The following is a 24,593-nucleotide window of genomic DNA, read 5'->3' as shown; positions in this document are numbered from 1 at the left end:
TGAGATGCCATTCATCATGCGAAGTCATCGACATCTTCATCCTCGTTGTTACTGAGCTGGATTTGCTCTACGTTGTCATATCTGAAAGGCTCCTGAACAAAGAGCCGTCCTCCTGGAAAAAAGTAGATCAGAAAACTATGACATTTTCAAAGGAAAAATGCTGCCCCGTTGTCTGCCATCATCAGGTTTCAAAGCTATCGGGGCCGTTTCTGTCACAGTGTCTGTTCTCAGAGTCGATCATGGTGCTAGAGACAAGAAAGAGCAAGGGCTGTGAGTCTCAGGAGTGTTCCTCCCCCTGGCGGCTGTGCCTTCCTGAGCGAGTAACTTTGCCTCCCGGAGCTTGGTTTCCCTCCTTGTGGAATGGGGGTGAGGGCACTGCTTCCCTCAAGGGTTGTTGAGAGGGTGTGGAGTGATGCATGTGGCTCTTAGCATGGCAGCAGCTTCGAGAAAGTGCTCAGTGCATTTCAGCAGTCATTGTCTGGCAATAGCATGAGTATGAGTTGTATTTCCCATTCTCCTAGGTCACTGCTTCAGGGCCCTGGTCAGTGAGTGAGGACTTCCAGCTCACTGTCTCGGGAACTTTGTGCTCCCACCTTGTGGCTGGCTGCCTCGTGCCTCCCTGCCCTGCTTCACCTGTTATCCACTGTTAAGATTCGGCAGAGACATGAATTCATTGCTCAGACAGTAATCGGGGATCTCATTGTGAACCAGACACAGACTCTCCCTCAAGGGGCTCAGAGTTTAATTGGCGAACACAACAGATGTATAATGAGATAATTAAGCTACTGGGCTTCACGTGATGGCCACAGGTATGGAGAGTGAGAGTGCAGTGGGAAGCCAAGGAGGGCGGCTGGCCTCTTAGCCAGATGGGCAGGGCACACGCCGGCCTTTTCTCTCCCCTCTCCCTCTTAAAGAAAGCGCTGTCCACCTAAACCACTCTCAGGTGCCCTGGCTGAATCTTTGCTTTGGACTCCTCCTTAAGGTGTAAGTGGGACCCAGCCGCTTCGTCCGGTGGAGGCTATTCCTCCAGGAGGGTCCCGTCCACTGACCAGGACTGAAATGACACTCCCCTTTAGGTGCAGTGTGGCTGGAAGTAAGGCATCTCTTGTACATTAAGTATATTCTCAACAGAAGATGGAAAATGAGCAGGATTTTACAGAGCAATTTCAGGCATAAGACGATTCCGAGTGACCTTTTAAAACGTGGCAGTAGCTTCAAGCTTGCTTGAGCCATTAGTGCCCTTACAGACCTTTAATTGTATAATTGTAACATTGTGCCTTTTGATGGTAGCCACATGTGAGGGACCCACGCTGCAGCTGACCACGCAGGCTGTAGAATCAGGCTGGGAGGCACCTTGGGCAGAATCCTGGCAGGTGGCTGGTGGAGCCGTGGGAAGTAGGTCTCCTGTGATGTTTAGAGTTAGGCTCAGGAGGCCTGAGGGTTCCTCTCGTCACCCGTACCCAGCCAGGCTGCAGGACATGGGCTGGGGTCAGCTAGGCACTGTCTTAGCCAGCCAATGAGCAGCCGCCCAAGGGAGAAGGGCGGGAACTTAGGAAAATCCCTGTCTCCACTCTACCAAATTCAAACCAGCCCAAACAGTCTTTTTTTTTTTTTTTTTTTTCTTTTCAAGCTGTAGAAATATATTTCATGTTTAGAAGTCCCTCTAGCTCTGATCTAGCTATTGATGACATGGACTCAAAACACATGCTCAGAGCTTGGTCCCTGGCTCTGTTTTTTCCCATTTGGACATCCTGCCTCCAGTCAAGGAAACCCATTTGGGGTTGTTCTCCCCATGCAAACAGAGGCACGCAGTTTGATACTTGCTTTGGAGCTGCCATGTGCAGTGTCCTTGGGCATCGCTTCCTGTCCTAGATGAAACCGGCCTGTAAACTCCACTTGCTCCCCGCAGTCGGCTTCCTGCCTCCCTGGCTGGGCCTTGCCTCTCTCTGTTGCTGGGTATCTTTATCTCAGGCTGGAAAGAGCCTGACGGTTCACAGCTGGCGGCCTGTGCGTAAGCCTGTCTCCTGGGATTGTTGGAAATGCCTCTTAGGGTCCTTGGGCCGCCTGAGGCAGCCGCTTCTTCCTGAAACCTCTTCAACAGAAGGGAATCCTCTGGCAGCCCCACCCCCACCCCCTAGCCCAAGAGTCTTACCCCGAGGGGCCTTGAGGAGGTGACTAGGTGCTGGAACTCAAAGGAGGGAACAGAGGGGACTGGTCCCAGTGCCCTGGGGAGAGGGGCAGGGTGGGCAGGGCCCTGGAGGTAGCAGGCACAGTTGCTCCTTTGTGGAAGTCAGAAAGGAAACTGCAGCCTGGGATGCTGGCCAGGTAGAGAAGGGCTGTGAGGACCCTCGGGAGATTGTGGGAGCCAGTGGGACAGGGCAAACAGTAGATGCCTTTGTCTGGGAGAGGTCTGCGGTGGAACCCTGGTGCCCACGCAACCAGAAGAAGAGGGAGGGGGAGTGGAGTCTGGGGCCCAGTGTGGAGAGAAATCTCGGGGAGAGGAATGGAGCATGACCCAGACCTGGGGGGCTGAGAGCTGTCGGCTGTGGGCTCCGGTGAGAATGTCCACCCCATGAGGGTAGGAGCCCCAACCTGGGACCCAGTACGTGGTAAGTGTTCATGTTTGTACGTGTTTGTTATAAGGTGAGGAAATGAAGGAAGATTCCAATTTTGAAAAGATCTACCCACAGGTGCTGTGGCACACTAGGTTAATCCTCCACCTGCAGTGCTGGCTTCCCATATGGGCGCTGGTTCTAGTCCCAGCTGCTCCTCTTCCAGTCCAGCTCTCTGCTATGGCCAGGGAGGGCAGAAGAGGATGGCCCAGGTGCTTGGGTCCCTGCACCAACATGGGAGACCAGGAGGAGGCCCTTGGCTCCTGGCTTTGGATCGGTGCAGCTCCATCTGTTGTGGCCATTTGGGGAGTGAACCAACGGAAGGAAGACCTTTCTCTCTGTCTCTGTCTCTGTCTCTCTCTCTCTCTCTCTCACTGTCAAATAAATAAATAAAGATTTAATAAAACTACCCACTTTATTCTTGCACAGATGAAGACAGAACAGAGGGGGTGACCTCATCTGTCTTCCTCCTCCTCCTCCCTGGGTAGGGAAGTGCCCAGGGGAATGAAGTGGCTGCCTTGACATGGGCAAGGGGCTGTGTGCATGGTGGGACACAGTCTAGACTCATCCGTCATCCTCTGCACTGCCCCTGTTGGGCTGGGGCTGGGCTGCAGGGCTCTGCTGTACTGCAGGGCCCAGGCCCTGGAAGGGGAAGAGCTCCAGGAAAGTGAAGACCGTAACTGGCACTGCCGAGCCCGGGGCCATCAGTCACCCGCCCCAGGCAGGAGGTCCTTCCAGAAGGCCAGGCACAGGGCAAGGTGTGCGAGGCGGGTTGGGAGCCCTGCTTGGACGTGCAGTGTGCCTGCTGCCACGGACGGGCAGGATCGCTGGCCTTGCTTCCTCAGACGTCTCAGCCTATTTTTCAAGTGTTGGGCTTGATAAAACACAAAATGCATATTGTCAAGCACTTTTCCCCTTAATTACATGTGTATATTTTAAGGGAAATTCAATCCATATGTTTCTGTTTCGTTTACACGGAAATCATTAAAACATTGTTTTCCAAGAGCTATTTGATGTGCGAGAAGGCTCACAGACCTTCTAACAATTTAAACTTTTTTGCTTCCTTTTTTTTGTTTCTTTTCCCTTTGCATAGGGTGTGTGTGTGTGTGTGTGTGTGTGTGTGAGAGAGAGAGAGAGAGAGAGAGAGAGAAACCAAGAGGGTGAGAATGCACACACGTATATAATGCACCAGGGAGCAAGAGTTACTGACCCCATGTCAAAAACAAATCCACCTCTTAATGGTTTGTTTTCTAGCTGGGATTCAGAACTGAAGTATTTGAAATAGGCTTGAATCTCGTTTCCATGCCTGTCTCCCAGTCTTAACTGCATGCGATGGTGACATGGCCATAAATTGGAATTGGAAGTCAAGGTCATAGGAATTAGGTCAGCACTCACTGCTTTGCCCTAACACTGGCGCTCCACACGGCTCCACATTGGCACCCACAGTCCTCACCAGGCCCAGTGAACATTCCCAGGCTGCAGCCTGTGGTTTCAGGAAACCCTCCTGCACCACTGTTAGAACAGCAGGACTGAGGTGTTTGGCCAGACTTAGACAAGCTGGTGCCACTGAAGGGGTTCCACAGTTGTCTGCCCCAAGTGATCATAGCTTCTCTCTGTTAGCTTGGAAATTATCTTGTTATATCACAGAATAACCATTTCTGACTTAAAATTCACAGGGTAAGTGGCTGAGTTGAAATTCTGTTGGCAGTTCCTTTATCCTGCAGAGCGTGTGTGCACAGATGCACACAGATCTGCATGGATATGTATGCAAGTACATGTAGGCATGTGTCTGTGTTTTCTCAGTAGTGTTAGTGGAAAGAGAGTGTCGTCTGGTCCTTTGCGGCCCCTTCAACCCTATCCTAGACTTATGTTTAGAATAGAGGTCGCAATGGATGAATGGATGGATGGATGGATGGATGGGTGGATAGATGGGTGGATGGTTGGTTGGTTGGTTGGTTTGCTTACCAAGAGCCAGGCTCTTTAACTGCTTTGTCTGTTTGACAGTAACCCTGTGTGCTGTAGGTAACAGTGAGGACCAGCATTGTCCTAGGCACAGCTTTCCCAGCCTCTGTTCTGGCGTCAAGTACAGGGATGTTACAAGTTAGCCGGCAGTTGGTGGGTTCCCAAAGTACATATGAGAAGAGTCCATCCCTCCTGCCTAAGGCTCTCTGAAACACTATCAGTGTACCCCCAGTCCCTTTCCCCTGTGCAGTCCCTACTGCCTCCATCCTGGCCTGTTGGGGGGACTCTTTCCAGAGCTATCAAGAGGGCCTGGATGTGGACCCCAGACCTGAGAGCCCCAGCGGGTGGGCCATGAGACATGGAGTACTGTCAGAGCCTGGCTCCTCACGTGCAAGGTGTGAAGTGGCCCCTCGAGCATGAAAGGAAGTAAAGAGCAGCACCCTGCACCAGGCACACAGGCACTGGATGCACCCCGACTCCTCACAGCAAACCAGTTCCCAGCTGCCTGCCAGCTAGGCGGCTCCTGGACCGCCCTGCCAAGGTCCTGCCGAGGCTGCTCCCTCTCCCACCTTCCCCCATCTGCAAGGCTCCTGGGCCCTTCAGCACTGTCTGTAGGATGAAGCGTACCCAGGATCACGATGGACTCTGGTTTGCTACTTTCTTTTTGTGGTTACCCCATTTGCCTCGTCCTGGTATCCAGACTCTGAACAGCCTCTGCTTGGGTCTGACCACCATTGGAGGATACGCTCCCCTCTCCTGCCGTCCTGGCCAGGCCTGGCCTTCCCTGAGGGCTCAGCTCTGTCATTGGCTTGTTCTCCCCTCTGGCCCCAGCACTTCTCTCCACAGCCATCCTCTGCTCATCACATTGGGTAGCAGTTTCTTTTTCCCCTTTGCTCTCTTGCCTTGAACTTGGAAGCAGGGGCTGCTGTGCTTTCTTATCCTCTTGAGAAGCTGATAGAGGACCTGGAAGAGTCAAGGTCTTCCACAGATGTCGTTGAATTGAGCTGAATTCTGCAGCACAGGTATCACACATGGGGGGTTGCTTTTCCTGCTTGTTCGTTCTGTCAGTTCTATTTGTATTTGTTTTTATTTATTTGAAAAGCAGAGAGAGAGAGAGAGAGAATCATCCATTGGCTGTTTCACTCCTTAGATGCCTGACAGCCTGGGCTGGGCCAGGCCAAAGCCAGGTGTCCGAAACTCAATCTGGGTCTCCCCTGTGGTTGGCAGGGACCCAACTTGAGCCATCACCTGTTGCCTTCCAGGGTGAGCATTAGCAGGAAGCTGGAATCAGGAGTGGAGCCAGGACTTGAATCTAGGCAATCCATGCCACATCTTAACTACTGTGTCACGTGCCCATCCCTGTGTTTGTGTTTGAACTTTAGTTCTTTTTGTTTCTTTCTGCAGACAGTAATTTTAGATGTATTCTCACTGAGGCAATAGGCCCAGGATCTTTTCACTTAAATTTTTATTCTCTCTGTTTTTCCAAAGGCATGGACATCAAGATAGAGCCTTGCAGTTGGGTGGCAGCTGAGCCTGGGCTTGAGCAATCCTACCAGGAAGGGCCGGGCAGGGAAGGGTGATGGAAGGGCAGGGACTGTTGCTAACCATGCTTGATTTCACCCTGGTGTCCCGGCATTTGTGAAATGCCAGAGTAATCGTAGAGAGCTGGAGTGTGCAGGTGATTTACCTTTTTAAAAAAGAAGTTACAGGGGATTCAAGGTCAGCCCTTTGACAACATCCCTCTTAGGCACTTGCTTGCTGGTCTGTGTTTCACCTGGGAAGTAGAGGGGCGGAGCCATCTTCAACACCGTGGAAACTACAGGAGAGTTGTTGCAGCCTGAGGTGAAGTCAAGTGGGCCCCAATGGGGAACACAGATCAGGAGCCTCTGTCGTTGGGTTGGCGCCACTGGCTACATGTGCTGCAGGTCCCCACATGGGAGGAAGAGACTGCTTGGCTGAGAGAACTCGAGCTGGGCCTCCAGGACTGAGGAGGCACAGGGGGGACCAGCTGGTCTCAATGCTGGGCTCAGCAGCACCGTCCAGGGCGCCCTGCCATGCGGCCTGGCTGAGGCCATAGCTTTGTTGTTGAAGCTGATGCTGCCCCTTAAAGGGCTCAGGTGTGTGCTTGTGTGTCTCTGTAAAGGCCGTTCTTTTAGCACCTGTCTCTGGTCAGGGGTATGAGGATTAGACAAAACGATATCTGCCAAGCGTTTCATACTGTGGCTGCCACGTGGTAAAGAAGCCACAGTTGTGAGTGCTGTGTTCTGGAGGATGAACATGGAGCCCACAGCAGCATGGCTTCTGCCTGGGAATTCCTACGACCCTGAGCCAGGAGGCCGCCTTCTTCCTTCCTGCACTTTGGAAACCCTTTCATCACTCCACTCGGCCATCAAGAAACCGAATGGGCCGGCGCCGCGGCTCACTAGGCTAATCCTCCGCCTAGCGGCGCCGGCACACCGGGTTCTAGTCCCGGTCGGGGTGCCGGATTCTGTCCCGGTTGCCCCTCTTCCAGGCCAGCCCTCTGCTGTGGCCCAGGAGTGCAGTGGAGGATGGCCCAGGTGTTTGGGCCCTGCACCCCATGGGAGACCAGGAAAAGCACCTGGCTCCTGGCTCCTGCCATCAGATCAGCGCGGTGCGCCGGCCGCAGCGCGCCGGCCGCGGCGGCCATTGGAGGGTGAACCAACGGCAAAAGGAAGACCTTTCTCTCTGTCTCTCTCTCTCACTGTCCACTCTGCCTGTCAAAAAAAAAAAAAAAAAAAAAAAAAAAACCGAATGGACAGGAAGCTGTGTGGAGCCATGTCTGCAGCCCAGTCCCCAGCCCTTGCACCCCCCATGCCCTCGCTCACCATGCATGGACAGGGGCCGGCTCTTTGTGTCCAGGTCCCGCCTAGGCCATGTGGCTGTCATGCGCCTTGGTTACATCCTGTCAGGCAGCAGGTAACACTCTGGGTTTGCCTTTTGTTGGGGACCCCGGACCCTCAGCTGTTTGGTGGTGCTCAGTCTTTGCAGCCTTTTCACATTTCACTCACTTTGATCCTTCCCAGCTCCAGGCTGATGGAAACTTCTGTCCCAAACACACTGGAGACACTCACCTGTGTGTGTGGCCACTGATGCCTCCCTGTCTCAGCTTCCTTCTTTTAGATAATATTCATGTGGTGCTCACTGTGTGCCAGGTACCACAGACTCTAACACAATGCAGTCCTACCCACAACCTAGCAAAGTAGAAACCATTATTATTCCCATTTTACAGATGAGAGAACTGAGGCTTTAGGACTGCATTGTGTTAGAGTCTGTGGTACCTGGCACACAGTGAGCACCACGTGAGCTAGGAGAGGACTTCAGAACCACCCAGGGATGCTGCCTGTCTGTACCGTGTCCTTTATGTCACCTTACCTACCACCTAGCGCCCGTGTGTGAGCGTTCAGTCAGCTGGGCCATGCCTGTTTATATGCACTCATACGAGCGGCAGATGGAAGTCCCCCCCCCTTTTTTTTTGCCAAATTGTGCTACTTCTCAGTATGTGAAAATCCATCATAAATGAAAACTGGTCTTATTTTACATAAAGACTTCCAATCTCATCCTTTATCAAAATACTGTAGCAGCGGAAAGTCTTTTAAAAATGTAAAGCAAATTCTGCATCAGCATACCAAATGGGTACCAACTGCTCGCACATTGAGGCTATTTCTGGCGAAGAGGAGATGATTCCCCATTTAATCCTGCAAACCTGCCATACCCAAAGGCATACAGGACGAGCAGGCAAGGAGGTAACGATTCACAAAGCCAAACCCCAGAAAGCTCAGCTCAGTGTGGCTGGGGAGAAGCCAGTTCCAGTTCTGGGGACTGGAGTGGCGTTTGCAGAGCACGGTGCTGGCTCGTGGAGTGCTGCAGGTGGGGAGGAGTGGGCAGTGCCACCTGAGCTCCCCTGGAGTGCGTGCCCCGGGGAGGAGGCAGACAGGAAGCACACAGTGGGGCAGGGAGAGAAGGGGTTGAGGGGCAGCGGGGCTTTGACCCCCAGCTGCCAGCCTGGGCTAGGCAGGCCCCGGTCATAGCACACTTTCCTGAGGCAGAGAACACAGCTGCTGTTTGAAGGAAGCGTCGTCCACCGGAGAACTGGGGCAGGGCGAGAGGTGGGGCGGACTGCAGCACGACACAGCCCACCAGACGTCGGTAAGGAGTCCCTGAGAAAGTGTTTGGGGATGAAATGAGGGAGGGAGACGCCATGCTGAGTGCCTGGCTCTGGCCATTCCACTGTGTCCACGAGGTGTTCTAGGAGTTCCAGTACCCACCACAGAGAAAGCCATTTAATTGTTTCAGCCTTTCCTGGAACCTGTTGACTGAGGCATTCCCTGTTGGCAAAACAGCCATTAGCTGCTCAGAAGGCACAGCTGTTCCTGGGGCAGGGGAACTCTGCTAAGCTTGTGCAGCGGGAGGGAGAAGGTCTCAGAGGCACGCGTGTAAGCTTCAAAGGTGCAAAAAGAAAAGCTGTGGCAGAAAGTGCACTGTGAAATCTGCATGTGTGCGTGTGTGTACACACGTAGGGGATAGAAGTGGTTGTCTCTGCAGAACATTTCTGGAGGGGATCGATGCTGCTTGCTGTTCTCTTTGCATCCTTCTCTTCAGTTTGAACGTTTTACCATGAACATGTAATCAGAAAGGGAAGAACAAAAGAACTTGATCTACAAAGGTGCCCACGTACAAGTGATTTTTCAGGGGCCACCTGTCTCTGGCAGGAGGAGATACACTGCATGCTCATTCTAAGTTGCTCCCCAGTTGGAGTTCTCTCTGCTTTGTGGACCAAGTGCTTGATTGTGGTTTTGTTGGGGGCAGAGGAACTGTCAAGTAAGTTGTTGATGGCAGGACCGGGATGGATGCTACCTTGGCAGGACGTTGCACCACGTGCCACACTGCGTCTTTATGGGGAAGTAGTTATTTTAAGATGAATGATGTTGACCCAGGAAAAGAGAAATGACTCCCCCTATAGTGATTCTATGGTACTCCAATAATCTGCTCATGGGTGTGATGGGCGTGGGTTTGCCTTGCCTCAACTAGAAAGGACATTCTGTACTTGGAAAAAAAAAAAATCTCAGGGGCTCTGAGGGTCAGACCATAAACCAGGCTTAGAAGAGGTTTTCTAGACCCACGAAGGGGCCTGCCACCTCACTGGGGATTCTCATGGACAGTGTCAAGTAGCTTGCAGGAGGACTTTTTTTTTAAGATTTGTTTTTTTATTTATTTGGAAAGTACAATTAGAGAGAGAGAGAGAGAGGGAAAGAGAGATCTTCCATCCTCTGGTTCACTCCCCAAATGGCTGCAATGGCCACGGCTGGGTCAGACAGAAGCCAAGAGCCAGGAGCTTCCTAGTGATCTCCCACATGGGTGCAGGGGCTCAAGGACTTTCCCAGGCACATTAGCAGGGAGCTAGATTGGAAATGGAGCAGCTGGGACTTGAACTGCTAGCGTCACAGGTGGCAGCTTTACCTCCTACACCACAGCAGCTGTTCTGGGCCTTAGTGGACCTCGTAGATGAGAGATGCACCTGACAGAGGCCCTGGGCTAATGTGGCCAAGGATGTGCACCAGCCCAGCCCCTGTACTTTTACCCCACTGTGTCAGGCCGAATCTTGAGCCTGGATTGCACTGGGGACACGCATCCTAGGGAATATGGGCCAGAAGTCCCATGTAGGCCATCTTTGCTACCTGACAACAGCACAGGTGGACCTTGTGCCTATCATGTCCACCCTTGTCTGTTGCAGGTCACCAGTTACTCAGTGACATTCAGAAGTTCATGCTCCAGATATTTTGGGAGCTTGTGTAGTATAAATGACTTGGTGACCCTCCCTCTGTCACGAGACATCATGTGCCACCCCTTTTTTGAGAGGGAGAGGAAGCGAGAGAGAGAACACACTGGATTTCACTTCATGTCTGCAAACCCCCTATTGTAAATGCCCACATGGAGAAGTGCCAGACTGGGGTCATACCAGAGCCTGGACCCTTCCTCCTGAGGCCAGCACCTGTGGGCACCTGTCCGGGACCAGCGGGGGCCTTGCCTTATCTGCATCCATGCCAGGTTCCTCTCTGCCTTAGCCACCTGGCTGGTTGTTTTTGTGGCTGGCATTCTTGATAATCTGACTCCAGAGTTGCTCTCTGTTTTTCCTGACACGTTTCCTTCTAGAATTTTAGATTGCTTTTTCCCTGTAGCTCACTTTGAGTTTTCTGAAGAAGATACAACCAGAAAGTCATTTCACCTGCCAAGATAGGAAATATCTTTTGGTACTTTTCAACCCTTTTTCCCACCTCCCAAGTCTCAGTCGAGTTAAGAAGGAGAGAAGACTGGCAGATTGGTGCTTATTTTTTTACTTATGCAGGAAAAGCCATCTTCATCCTTTAAGTGTGAATCCTGCATAAAGTATTTGAAAATGGCATTTATTAGCTAATGTTGGAGGCTGACAAGTGCATTGTCACTTGAGCGAAAAAGCACTTGGGCAGTGAGAGCAGAAATCCAAGAATCTCCCAGGGTCAGAGGGCTCAAAATGCTGCCTGCACCTGGAAGGCACACTGACTGCATGCAGGGAGGCGCCTCCACCTGCCAGCTCTCACCAGGTGACAGACGGGTGCCCTCTGGGGAGAAATGAAATGCCACCACACGTGAAATACGCAGCATTTTGTGAAGGGCGGCCGTTTCACTCGCTGATTTTACTGCTGAGAAAGGTGCTGTCTTGGGACCAGTTTATAAGATCAGAGGTCAGTCTCCTGGTGTTAACAGTTATGACTCTTGCCAAGAAAGGAGCCTGAACAAAGCCAGGTTCACAGATAATGTGATTGCACTTGGAGCACCCTCCAGCCCAGGGCAGTCTTGTGGAGAGCTCCCACCCCTTGTCACATGTCATAGTGCCCTGGGGAGGTGGTGGAGTGGGGAATTTTCTTCACGGGATCAAAACGTGGAGACTGGCAGAGCCCAGAGTGGACTGGAGATGAAGTCAGACCTCTGAACATGTACGAGAGTCTGCCCTGAGCCCTACCCGCTCTGCAGACAATGCAGCAGCAAAGATAACATGCTCTTCCAATTCTCAGCCGCCCCCTTTCCTAATAAATAGCTTAGTCATAGGAGGCACGCGATGCACTTTCAGGCTCTGCCAGAGAGTCTTATCTTCCATTTCCAGGCCTGTGGCGTGTATATTTCTGAATAATGTATGGCCAAGTGAGGAAGAATTGTTTCAGAGATACCCTGTCTCTGGAGGGATATGGGTTTTATTAACCCAAGTGGCAGATATCTAAGTCAAATGTCCTGTTGACAAAGGATGGAGACCCAGGTCAGATTTTAAATGGGTCCTGATGATCAACTTGATTGATCACAAGTACAGTCGAGTGCTAGCAAGGCTGCTGGGGCCAGGGCAGTGTGCCAGCCAAGAAGTGAAGTTGAGTTTGAGTGCATCTGTTACTAGGTTTTGGTGTGTCCAGGTTAAATGCGCTAAGATGGGTTCCCAAAATGCAAGTTAAAATTCCTGATGGCTCCAATGTCCCTCTGCATAGATACTGAGGGCCAAAGTTCATCCCACGTGTGACAGCCGACATTTCACAAGTTCCTTGGTGCAGTTCTGGCATTTCACTTGGTAACACGCTGGGTTACCAAGAAGGGGCAGCACCAGCTCTATTGAGATACCATTCACACACTGTACAGTTGGCCTATTTAGCATGTATGATCCAGTGGTTTTTAGTGTCGTGACAGACTTGTGAAACCATCAGCATAGTCCACTTTAGAACATTTGTCATCGCCTCTAAAAGAAGCCCCGTGTCCCTTAGCTGCCACCCGCTGTGTTTTCCATTCATCCACCCCTAGGCAACCACCGAATTTTCTGCCTCTACAGATTGACCACCTCTGCATGTTTTGTGTACATGTAATCTGATATGTGGTCTTTTGTGACTTATTTTATTAGAGTAATGTTTTCATGGTCCATCCCGTTTGTAGCATATGTCAGGCTTCATTCCTTTAATATTCCGTTGTGTGCGTAGCCCACATTTTATTTATCCATTCATTTGTTGATGGACGCTTGGGTTGCTTCCACTTTTTGACTATTATGAATAGTGCTGCTAAGAACATTTAGGTTTTTGTGTGGAAATAGGCTTTCATCTCTTGGGGGCTGCATCTCGGGATGGAGTTGCTGGATCATACTACAAGTCTGTGCTGAGCCATGTATGGAACTGCCCGAGCGGCTGTACCGTCTTCCAGCCCCACTGGCTTTGTAGTGAGGGGTTCATCGTGTCCTTGCTGACCCTTGTTACTCGACTTTTTGTCAGAACCGTGAGAAGTGCTGTCTCACTGTGGTTTTGATTTACATTTCCCTGATGAATAATGATTTCAAAAATATTTTGGTGTGGTTATTGGCCATTTGTTTATGTTCTTTGTATAAATAAATGTCCATTTGTTCTTTTGTCCATCTTTAAGTATGTTACTTGTCCTTTTATTATTATTATTTTTTTTTGACAGGCAGAGTGGACAGTGAGAGAGAGAGAGAGAGAGAAAGGTCTTCCTTTGCCGTTGGTTCACCCTCCAATGGCCGCTGTGGCCAGTGTGCTGCGGCCGGCGCACCGCGCTGATCCGATGGCAGGAGCCAGGTGCTTTTCCTGGTCTCCCATGGGGTGCAGGGCCCAAGCACGTGGGCCATTCTCCACTGCACTCCCTGGCCACAGCAGAGAGCTGGCCTGGAAGAGGGGCAACCGGGACAGAATCCTCGCCCCGACCGGGACTAGAACCCAGTGTGCCGGCGCCGCAAGGCGGAGGATTAGCCTAGGGAGCTGCGGCGCTGGCCAATTAATCTGTTTTTTAACTTTGTTGCTCATACTTCTGATGTCCTATCTAGGAATCTATTGCCAAATCTAAGGTCATGAAGATTTAGGCCTATGTTCTAAGACTTTTTAAAGATTGATTGATTGATTGATTGATTTGAAAGTCAGAGCAAGAGTGGGGGAGAGACAGAGAGAGAGATCTTCTGTCTGCTAGGTCACTCCCCAGATGGCTGTAACAGCCAGATCTGGGCCAGGCTGAAGCCTGGACCAGGAACTCTGTTCTAGTCTCCCACATGGGTGGGCAGGGCCCCAAGTATTTGGGCCATCTTCTGATGCCTTCACAGGAAGCTGTATCAGACTCAGATTTTCACTCTGATATGGGATGATGGCATAACAAGCAGTGCCTTCACCTGCTGTAACACAGCAAGCACTCTCCCCTCCTCAAAGACTTTCACAGTTTTAACCCTTACATGTGAGTTACTCTGTGCAGTACAAGGTTGGAGTCCAGTTTCATTCTTCTGCCTGTAGGCAGCTGTCTACTTGTCCCAGCACTGTTGAATAGGCTGTTTTCCCCTCATTAAAGGGACCATGACACCCTTGTTGAGGTCAGTTTATCAGAGACACACAGGTATGTTTCTGGACATGGCAACCTAGTCTTGATCTATATGTTTCTAGTTAGGCCAATCCTGATTATCATTGCTGTGTGGTCAGTTTTGAAATCAGCAGGTGTGAATCTTCCAAGGTTGCCCTTATTTGTTGTATGTTTTAGATACTGACTTCTTTGCAATTCCATGTGAGTTTTAGATTCAGCTTATGAATTTCTATAGAAATCATCTGGGATTCTAATAGAGACTGCATCCAATCTGTAGACTGTTTTGTAGATGACTGCCACCCTAACAAGGTTAAGCTAATGTCAAATTTGTGAAGGTGAGATATTTCCCCGCTTAGTTGGATATTTAATTTCCTTGAACATTGTTTTGCGTTATCAGATTATAAGTTTTCCATTTGTTTATTCTAAAATATTATTTTCATTATATTATAAATTAAATTTTTTTCTTGATTATATTTTCAGACTGTTGTATGTAAGTGTTAAATTGAATTGACTTTTACATATTGATCTTGTATCCTTCAATCTTGCTAACGTTTTTTGTAGTTTGAATAGTTTTTTTAGTATATTCCTTATGATTTTTTCTGTGTGTAAGCTTATGCCATTTGTAGCTGTACACAGTTTCATTTCTTTTTATTTTTTTTTGAATTTGAATGCTATGTATCTATTTATCTATGTACCTACTTACTTGTGTGCCTGCCTACCTAATTGTCCTGGCTAGAAGTTCTAGTGCAATGTTGAATAGAAATGATGAAGATAGATTCTCCTTTCTTGTTTCTGATCTTAAGAGAAAGCATGCTTTGTTGTACTATTAAGTGTGGTGTCTGCTGTGTTTTTTGCTTTCATTTGTTGTGGGTTCCCTTTATCTGATTGCTGTTCCTAGTTTGATGAGTGTTTTTATCATGAAAGAGTGTTCAATTTTGTTAAATGCTTTTTTTCCATCTTTTTTTAATTTGTTTTATATTTCACTGATGGTATGTTACATTAATTGATTTTCTGATGTTAAACTAGCCTTGCATTCCAGGGAAAAATCCTGTTAGGTTATGGTATAAAATCCCTTTTATGTGTTGCTGGATTTCATTTGTTAGTATTGGATTTCTGAACGCATATTCGTAAAAGATACTGGTCAGTAGTATTCTTGTGATGTCTTTGGTTTTACTTTCAGGGTATTATTGGTTTCATAGAATGTGTTTTATGTACCTGTGAATGCTATATTTCATCTTCATGCTTGAAAGATAGCTCTGCTGGATACTGGATTCTTGCCTTCAAATATTTTTTTTCTGTTGCTTCTGTCTTTTGCCCCTTCCGGCAGTTCCATTACATGTATTTTAGTGAACTTAATGTGTCTCCCATTTATCTCAGGCTCTCTCTGTTTTTCCTCATTCTTTTTTTAACATTCTTTTTTTAAAAAGATTTTTATGTATTTATTTGAGAGGTAGAGTTACAGACAGTAAGAGGAGAGACAGAGAGAAAGGTCTTCCATCTGCTGGTTCACTCTCCAAATGGCCGCAACAGCCGGAGCTGCGCTGGTCTGAAGCCAGGAGCCAGGTGCCTCTTCCTGGTCTCCCATGTGGGTGCAGGGGCCCAAGGACTTGGGCCATCTTCTACTGCCTTCCCAGGCCACAGCAGAGAGCTAGATTGGAGGAGGAGCAGCTGAGACCCGAACCGGTGCCCATATGGGATGCAGGCGCCATAGGCAGAGGATTAACCTACTGTGCCATGGTGCTGGCCCCAACATTGTTTTTTTAAACATTCTTTTCTTGCATTCCAGAGAAAAATCCCATTAGGTTATGGTGTAAAATCCCTTTTATGTGTTGCTGGATTTCATTTGTTAGTATTGGATTTCTTTTTTTCTGTTAAAAATAGAATGTTGCATAATCTCTGTCAATCTATATTCAAGTTTTCTAATTCTTCTTCCTCCAATCCATGTATGCTGTTGAGCCTGCTGGAAAGTTTTTCACTTCTGTTATTGTATTTTAAAGCCCAGAATTTCTATTGTTAAAATGATTCCTCTCTTTATTATAGTCTGATTTGATGTGACTTTGTCATAATATCCTTATTCCTTTAATTATGATTCCCTTTGAACATATTTGTAATAGCTACCTTGAAGTCTTTTGTCTGGTAAACAAAGAGCAATTTCTGTTGTCTGCTTTTTTTTTCTTGTGTTTGTGTGTCTTATTTCTTTGTGTGTGTGTGTTGTAATTTTTTTGTTGGAAACTGGACATTTTAGATAATGAATTATAGCAACTCTACCAGTGCTGCCTTCTGAGGCTTTGCCTGTTATTGTTTGTTTTTAGTGACTGGCTGAATTCTCTGAATGAAGTCTAATCCCCAGACACTCCTGCCACCTGCCCTGCCTCTGTGAAGCCCCTGTGCTTACTTTGGCCCCTCAGAGGGTTGGGGACTTAGTTGAGTTCATAGTCACCATGACATGAAGCCTATCTCTGGTCTGTTTCCTGACCATGACCACATGAACCATTCGGCTCCAGTAACTGCTGACTTACTGCATTGCTGCATGATACAAATTAGTGTATAAGCTGATTTCATCATTTTTTCAAACTTTTTTTAAAAAAGATTTTATTTTATTCAAAAGGTAGAGTTCCAGACAGAGAGAGGGAGAGACAGAAAGAGGGGTCTTCCATCTGCTGGTTCACTGCCCAAATGGCCAGAACGGTCAGAGGTGAGCCTATCCAAAGTCAGGAGCCAGGAGCTTCTTCTGGGTCTCTTACATGGGTGCAGGGGACCAAAGACTTGAGCTATATTCTACTGCTTTCCCAGGCCATCAACAGAGAGCTGCATCAGAAGAGTAGCAGCCAGGACACATACTGGTGCCCATATGGGATGCTGGCACCGCAGATGAAGGCTTAGCCTACTACACCACAGCACTGGCCCAATTTGCAAACTTTCAAAGGGATATTTCCCGAGGTCACTGCTTGAAATGTGTCTTTCTCCTAGTTGTCTCTTCCTCCAGTGGTTTCCAGCAAACTTGTCAGCCTGCACTTTGACTTAGATGGACATCTCCAATAAGCCTCTTTCCAGTTGTCTTCCACTATGGTCTCCATTGTTCTTTGGGTTTCTTTAGGCTTCAGCTTCCCCTGACTCAGTTGCAACTAAAATCAGTTTTTGGGGGAAGAGACTTCAAACTCTGTCTTGTGCTTTTGCTTCCTCCCACCCTCTCCTGGGCAGAATCTCTGAGCCATGGTGTTGGAGCGGTTGATCTGTCAATGGAGTGATACAAGGAGTCGAGTGTTTAGCTTGGAGGAAGGGGGATCATACCCTCTCCTTATGTGGATCCTGTATCTTTCAAGTCTGGGCAGCAGCACTGAATATCCCAGGCTTCTCAGCCTGCATACCCTAGGCAGAGCCGCTGCCCTCACAGCACAGGCTTTGTGGAAACAGGGGGCCTCCCTTCTCAGCTTCACTTGCCCAGCAGGTAGCTTCAGCTGTGGCGGGATGACAAATGCTGATGCTCCACTCCTCCTGGGAAGAATGCCCTTCTGTGAACGCGGGAGAGAGCAAGAGCCCTGTGTTCTTGGCTGTGCCTTGTTGAACTTGGAAAGTGAGGGAACAATCCCTTGTTCAAATACCAGTCTTTTGCTGTTCTTACCAAGTTTTAGTAGATTTTTTTTTCAATACATGTTTCTTTTTTTTCTTTATGTCCTCTGGACCATTTCCAGAAATTTTAAATCATTGTGGTTTTAATAATATTTAATAATTTTTGCTAGTTTCACTATGGAGCAGGTCTTTGGAACTCCCTATGTTGTCACAATGGACATGGGTCTTCTCGTGGAGCTTCTTAAACACCCAGATGTCTGCTCCCTCTGGAAAATCAGTACATCCATGACGTGGATAGGGTTTGGAAAAACCCAAGCAATTTTGGTGTATGGTCATGGTTAGGGTTACCATTGTATTATGGATGAGGGTACTGACTTTTGATCTGATCCACAGCCCTGAAACTTAACAGTTTGCAATCTTGAGCACAGGACCACTTATTAATCAAGAAATTGAGGCTAATAATGCCTCCTAGTCCAGAAGATCATTGTGAGGGTTCAGTGAGTTAATACCGTAAGGCACATAAGCAGGAAAAATAAAAATAATATATAACAATGCATCATGTAATACTAATAAATGGATGATGATAACGATGATGGTATCTTTGTATCCAGGTTATTCTTCATTGTGAGCTACAAGTTGGGCATTCAGGTAAAAACCTAACAGAAATGCCAGTCTTCTACATATATTTATCCTAACATAGATTTTAAAACACAGAATCTCACCGATTCCTTTCCATTTGTACCAGAGTAATGTGGTTCCTGAATTCTGGGAGAAGAGAGGGAAGAGCATAGTTTTTCATCCCACATACATGTGAATTTTCTCCAGTTATTCCTGTGCAGGGATGTGTGAGGTTACCAAGCAGATATCTGCTAATGGGCTGACATTTCTGTTCCTCTGTGATTACCGCTTTAATGTGCAAATGCAGGAGGAGCAGTCAAAGGCCCAGAGCCCTAATGAAGGATGTGAACCGTGAAAAAGGCTTTTCCTCCAGGACAGCTCCGAGTTGCACTAATGGACGTCAGTGTTGGGGCTGGCGAGGTGTGATCTCTTCCTGTCTGTGATCTTCTCTTCCTTTATATGATCCGGGGGGTGTCTAGCCTGTGTCGCAAGAGCAGACTCAGACTCAACGACCTGCTTAGAGAGGAAATACCTTTAATCCCCCCTTTTATGGTTTCACTGCACAAAAGGAACAAACGTATTACAGGGAAAATTCATTGAGCCAGGACAGTAACGGAACCCAGTCCCCTGAAATGCAAGCCCTAAGGTGCTGTTGGAGCGCCCAGGCATCAGTCACGTCCAGTCTCCTTGTGGTGTTTTCCAGTTCACAGATAATCACTTTAAAAAGCAAGTGTGTACTATTTGATAAATAGTGGCATTCACAGTAGTGGTCTTCAACTTGCCACTCTTTCTTTGCATTTGCTAAGTGGTAGCAAAGGTGCCAGTTGTACAGGTGGACAGGCTTGAGGTGGATCCTGTCCCTGTCACTCACAACCTGTGTGCCTTGGACAAATGCATTTTGGCTTCCTGAGCTGTAGGGGGCCGGGTCAGGAGGCACTGTGCCACAGTTGTTAAGAGCCGTGTCTCGGACCCTCAGGCCCCGGCCATGATGCTTGAGCACGCTGTCAGCTGTGTGGCCTGTGAAACGCATCCCACCCTGTCTGGCCTTCCTTTTTCTTACCTGTGAAATGGGGTTAGTGTCCTCCACAGCATGTGAGCATTCAGGCTACTGTGCAGAGGATCCTGCACCTGAGTGGTGTGCAGGTGAGCTGCTTGGAGGCTGACCCTGCAGCTTGCTCTGCAGTGATGTCTTTAGACTTGGTAAAATTTGAGTGTAAAGAAGAAGGAAAAAAGGGTGCTATTCTGGTAACTGATTATCTTACTTTATGTGTAACCCTTGTTTTTGATTTTCAGTGATGTTTTTGTTGTTGCCTTACAATGGATAGTTCAATAGTCTCAAGCAACCATGAGGCATTTCAGGAGAGTCTCTTCTGGCGGGTGGGGCAGGGGGTAGGCAGGTGGACAGCTTCTTTGGCTGTGGGAATGTCTGCGTTGAAAGTGGAGGGAGCTGGCTGCCAGGTGAGGTCCTGGACTGGGAGGGCTGCTGGTGGCCAGCTGCAAGCCTGGGGATCAGAAGGTCTTAGGCTGATGGTCTCTCCTGGGAGGCTTTGCTCTGGAGTTCTTAGCACAGCTCTGTTCCTTGGTTGCCTCTCCTTCCTGATTACACAGGGGAGACAAGGTGTCCCACCCATGCTGCTTCCCACGCCCTGCTCTTGTCACTTCTGGGGCTGCTCTGCTACCTGCTCTGCAGAGGGAGCTCCTCTGGCTTGGTGCCTGACAGTGCTCCACAGTTCCTGGTTGAAGGATGCAGGGAGATTTGATGAGCCTCCAGGAGCTTTTGAGCTGGAAAAGGCTGATAAGTTGGGAAGAAACCACATGGGATGTTTGCCTCTGCCCTGAAGGGCGCAGAACCTCCCTCTGTTTAGAACAAACCAGAAGCAACCCCAGGCACATTCTTCCCTTTCTCAGCTCCTCATGGGACTAGCCCAGCCTTGGCCTCCAGCACCTTGAATGTAAAATAGGAAAATTGGACTTAGCTGATGCAGTGTTGACATTCTGGAAACACTTCCTCTATGCCAGGCACTGAACCAGTGTTTACATGTGTCACCTCCTTCAGTCCCCACAGCAGCTCCCTGAAGATCAGCTCTGTTTTGCTCCCATTTTGTAAGTGAAGAGAGCTCTGAGACCTTGAGTTGTCTGCTGAGGGCCACACAGCCCATCAGTATCCTCAACCAGGTGTGATGCTGGCTGCCGGTGAGATCCTTTGTAGGAAGTGAGTGTCTCGAAGGCTGTACTGTGTTTGCTGAGCTGAGGAGAGAATGGATATGGCTTGCTGTGGTTCCTCCCCTGGACGCACACCCCAGCAGCACCAGGACTGGCCCAGCTCCTTTCCTCAGGGCCCAGGAGGACTGCCCAGGCCAGGGATATTTTCCTCTTGTGCTGTAACCCTGAGGAAATGAATCTCCTTTCGGGTTAAACAACAGAATTCACGGCAGTGAAATTGAAGCCCTTGAAGAGCTTACAGAAACATAGGCCGGCATCCGCCATGGCTGTCAGCATGGAGCGGCTCGCCCTGCCTGGTGTGCTGGTCAGGACTGGGTCAGCAGACGCTGTGGGAATGGGTGGGCTCTGGCTGTTTATCATACCTGTGCATCCTACCTTAGGAAGCAGTTTGATGCACCTGCCACTTGTCAATGAGCATCTCTGCACGCTGCTGGAGATGAACTAGGGCATGGATTTCAGGGTTCGGGATGAACAGATCCTCTTGGCCCAGCGGCCTCTTGGATGAAGTTGATAGGGACGTATGATGGAAAGATATTCATAGCTCCCTTTAAGAAGCAAATTGAAAAAGCCTACTTAATCAAAAAACTGGCCGTGGTTCATCACATTTCAATCTCATTTCGAGCTGCCTCTGTACCCTCCGAAGATTTTTCCCCGCGCAAGCAGAACTTCTGATTACCGTCTGCACTTGTCAGCTTGCAGCAAGTGAGCTTGCCTCTGAGGCTGCCAGTGAAAGGCTGCTTAGGGAAGTGTCATTGTGATGAGGGTGGTGTCTCTTGCTGTGGCCCAGAGTTCAGGAAAAGCAGAGCGAAGCAACCAGCATCCAGGTTGGAACATCAGAAGGCATTGTTGCAAGTCAGAGGAATTGGCTAGTTCCTGAGAAACTGGGGTGGCCAGAGTGGAGCACTGACCGGTAGCTCTTTGGGGCAGAGGTCATTTGGGATGTTGGCAGCATTGGCAGTCACAGGAGTATGATTTGGATCCCTTCTTTTACGCTGTCATTGTTTGCTAGGTCCGTCAGTTTTCTTGTGTGACCTCATGTCCACCAGCAGCCGTCGAGTTTCCCCCAGCCCCGGGTGGCCTTTGGCCTGCCACTTGCAGTTGCTTGCCTGTTTTTCTCCTGGGGTGGGAGTAGGGGGAGGGACACTGCAGACATGGCCTCTCACTTGTCAGGACCCCAGCCATCCTTTTTCCTGTCTGTCTGAATCTCATCCTCTTTTCAAAGCCGCTGGGCATCAGCCTTGGCTCTGCCCCATTCCCTAAAGCATCTCAGACACTGTTGGCCTTCTTCTAGGAGCTCTTGGAGAACTTGGGGGCAGACTTGTGCAGTTCAGGCCTTACTGACTGGACATTGTCCTGAGTGTGCTGGCTCCTAAGTGGACCATGCCATGAGCTGACGTTGTGTGTTCTGTGGAGCCTGGCACTATGACAACTCAGAAGGGCTGTCTGCATCTAACTGGACATACCAGGCTCAAAACACAGTGACTCTGATGTAGTTAGGGAAGGAGGCCTTGGTGGGTGTGGCTTGTCCTCATATGGTTTGCAGTAGTAAAGTGTGTGTGTATGTAAGAGAGAGAGAGAGAACGGGAAGAGTGTGCAGATGTTAAAGCGAGTGGAGTAGTGTTCAAGAGGGGAGACTCTATCAAGAGTGTATTCCATGTTCTTTGTGCTATTTTTATTCTTGAAAACTTTCCCTAGATTTAAACTGTCTCTGTCCTTATAATGTCTGTCAGCTCCCTCTGGGGGACATCTTCCCTCTCCTCCCCTCCTGGCCAACTCGACAGCCGACCACCCTGCTCTGAGCTGCCGTGTTTTTTCACCTGGTGGGCTCCAGTCCCCTCTGAGCTGACTTCTCTTGTGTTCTTCCTTGTCTTGGAATGGTCTTTGCCCCAACCTCTGAATAGCCAGGGTAGTCTTTAGTACGTGAATCCACTGGCATCACATCACCCATAGCCTTGACCTTCTAGTAGGGTAACGGCTGCCTGCCTGTCCTCCTAGAACCGGCTCCCCTGTGCTCTCTGTTCCATGCTCTCTGTCTCCCCCTTGTGCTCTGTTCAAACTGATCTTGCTCTGCCCTAACCTCAGCTGCTCATTCCCCTACAGGCCATTCCGGAGGGGCTCCTGTTCCGGGGAAGCCCTGCCCCTCTGGTCTCTCCATTCCTCCACCCCCTTTGTGTGAATATTGCATTCAGAGATGCCTTTTCCAAACATCTCGTTCAGAAAAATGACCTCTGCCTCCATTATCATCTATTCTTTTCTGACTTTAGTTTTCATGGGAGAACTTGCCAGTGTACTACTCTGACGTTGTTTCATGTCCAGTTGTTATTGTGCCGATCGAACGTCAGCTGGGGTGTGGGGAAGGGCTGGGGTCTGTTCCCTGCTGTGTTTTCATAGCCTCACGTGTGCTGGCTCCAGAACAGCAGCATTGGTATCATCTGGGAAAGTGCTAGAAGCGACAATCTTAGTTCCTCCCCCAGATCGATTGAATCAGGTGCTCTGGAGGTGCAGCCCAGCCTGCACCTGTGTTTTACAAGTCCTCCAGCTGGATCCTCACACACTTTTTAAAATTTGAGAATCGCTTGTTTTAAATAGTGATGTTCATAAGGTATGTTCTAAGAAATACTTGAACAACTGTACAAATACTGAATGCCCTTCTCTGTTATACCATCTGCCCTTTGTTGCCTTCTTAATTCAATATCTTTAAATTCTATAATCTCATACGTTTTTCACCATAACAAGGTTCATGATTCGAGGTTAAAATATGACTTCTGCTTTTATTGCCTCAGCTTCTGCCTCCTTCTTAGCTACATGTGAGTCTTAAGATGCCGTATCCTCCCCTGCATTCACATTTCTGATCCTGGCAGTTGTTGGGGGTACAATATGGTCTCTCCAAAATGTGAGTGATTACAGAAGTAGCACTCTGTGCTGCTGAGTGTCCGTTGAAAGATTATGATGGCAAGCTGTCCCGAGATGATGAACTGGCTCCAGCTGGGGTTCATACCAGGTCCCCATGGCCCGGCTAAAAGTAGAAGCTTTGAGGTGGACAGGTCACCTGCCTGGATGCTGAGTGATGTCTGGTGTGACCAGAGCCTCTGATGGTCAATTTATCAGTGTCAGCCCTGAGCTCATTCTTGCCTGAAGAACAGATAAAGTGGCCACCAGGTAGAATGGCCCCAGATAAAAGAGTCTAAAAGGTTATTTGTTGGAAAATTAGAAAGTTCAGCTGTGAACAGATCTCCTGGAGATCGCACGTAAGAGCTATTTAGACCTGAGGGTTTGTGGCTGGGCTTTATGTATTCTGTCTAAAAATGTGGACTTTTCCGTTTGAATCGCTGTACAGCAGGGGAACAACGGTTCCTGGAAGCATCCAGTGTTCAGCCTTGACCTCCAATCCTGTAGTACAGAGCCAGTGGAGGACTGCTGAGCCAAGGTTGGCATATTGTGTGCACCAGATGGGTCATGTCGTTAGTGGGGTCAGAGGTTGGCTGAATCGCTGGGTGGTACTGGTGCTGAGGAAGATGGCCCTGGATCTTTGGATTCTTGGTTGTTCTTTCCCTTTCTCTGTCACTTTCTTTAGACTTTTCTGTTGTGAATATTTGCCTAGTAGAGTTACTGCTGCTTAGAATATTGTTCAGCATTGTTTAGAATACTAGTGGTTAGGATGGGCTGCTTCCCATTTGTTTTTGAGCTGCATGGAGAGGGAGTGGGTACATCTCAAGGACAATCTCAAGGACAGTTGGGACCACCCCATGAGGGGTTACATATGCTGCCATGGTGGAAACCCCTCCAGAAACCTGCTGTGCCAGCAGACCCATAATGAACAAATGTGTCCTCAGCATGACCGGATGTCCCCATGTCACTCTTATTTCTAAGGCTTGATTTGCTACTGCTCTGGGGCCAGCCTCGGGCAGGTGGCCAGTGTACAGGCTTGTCCTGGGCTGTGGCCTGCAGACCCCGAAAGCATGAAACACCATGTTCCGGGGGCGAGATCCTGGCTGAGAACAGGCTGAAATGAGGACCTGGGGGCATTCTGGAAAAAGAGTTTTCCTCTCCTTCTCTTTTCACTCCTGGATAGAATAGCTGAGGTCGGTTCTGTTATTATAGAACAGCTGCCACACACTGAGTGTTCCCAGGTGCCCAGGCCTGCGTCGACTCTGGAGAAGCCCTCTTCCTGTCTCACCTGTGTGGTTGTCATCACTGCTCCTCAGTGAGGGAGAGTGGGCCCGGACCAATGCA

General features: G+C 49.0%; 1 protein-coding gene across 4 annotated transcripts in view; it reads left to right on the top strand.

Moving 5' to 3' along the window:
- Positions 1 to 24,593, top strand: part of CACNA2D3 (calcium voltage-gated channel auxiliary subunit alpha2delta 3) — an 879,489-nt gene that overhangs the window by 349,883 nt on the left and 505,013 nt on the right. The window lies entirely within an intron of this gene.

This window comes from Oryctolagus cuniculus, chromosome 10 (genome assembly GCF_964237555.1).
Source record: "Oryctolagus cuniculus chromosome 10, mOryCun1.1, whole genome shotgun sequence".
In the NCBI taxonomy this organism is placed as follows: Eukaryota; Metazoa; Chordata; class Mammalia; order Lagomorpha; family Leporidae; genus Oryctolagus; species Oryctolagus cuniculus.
Note: the sequence above shows the minus strand (reverse complement) of the source record. Positions and strands in the feature narration are given on the sequence as shown.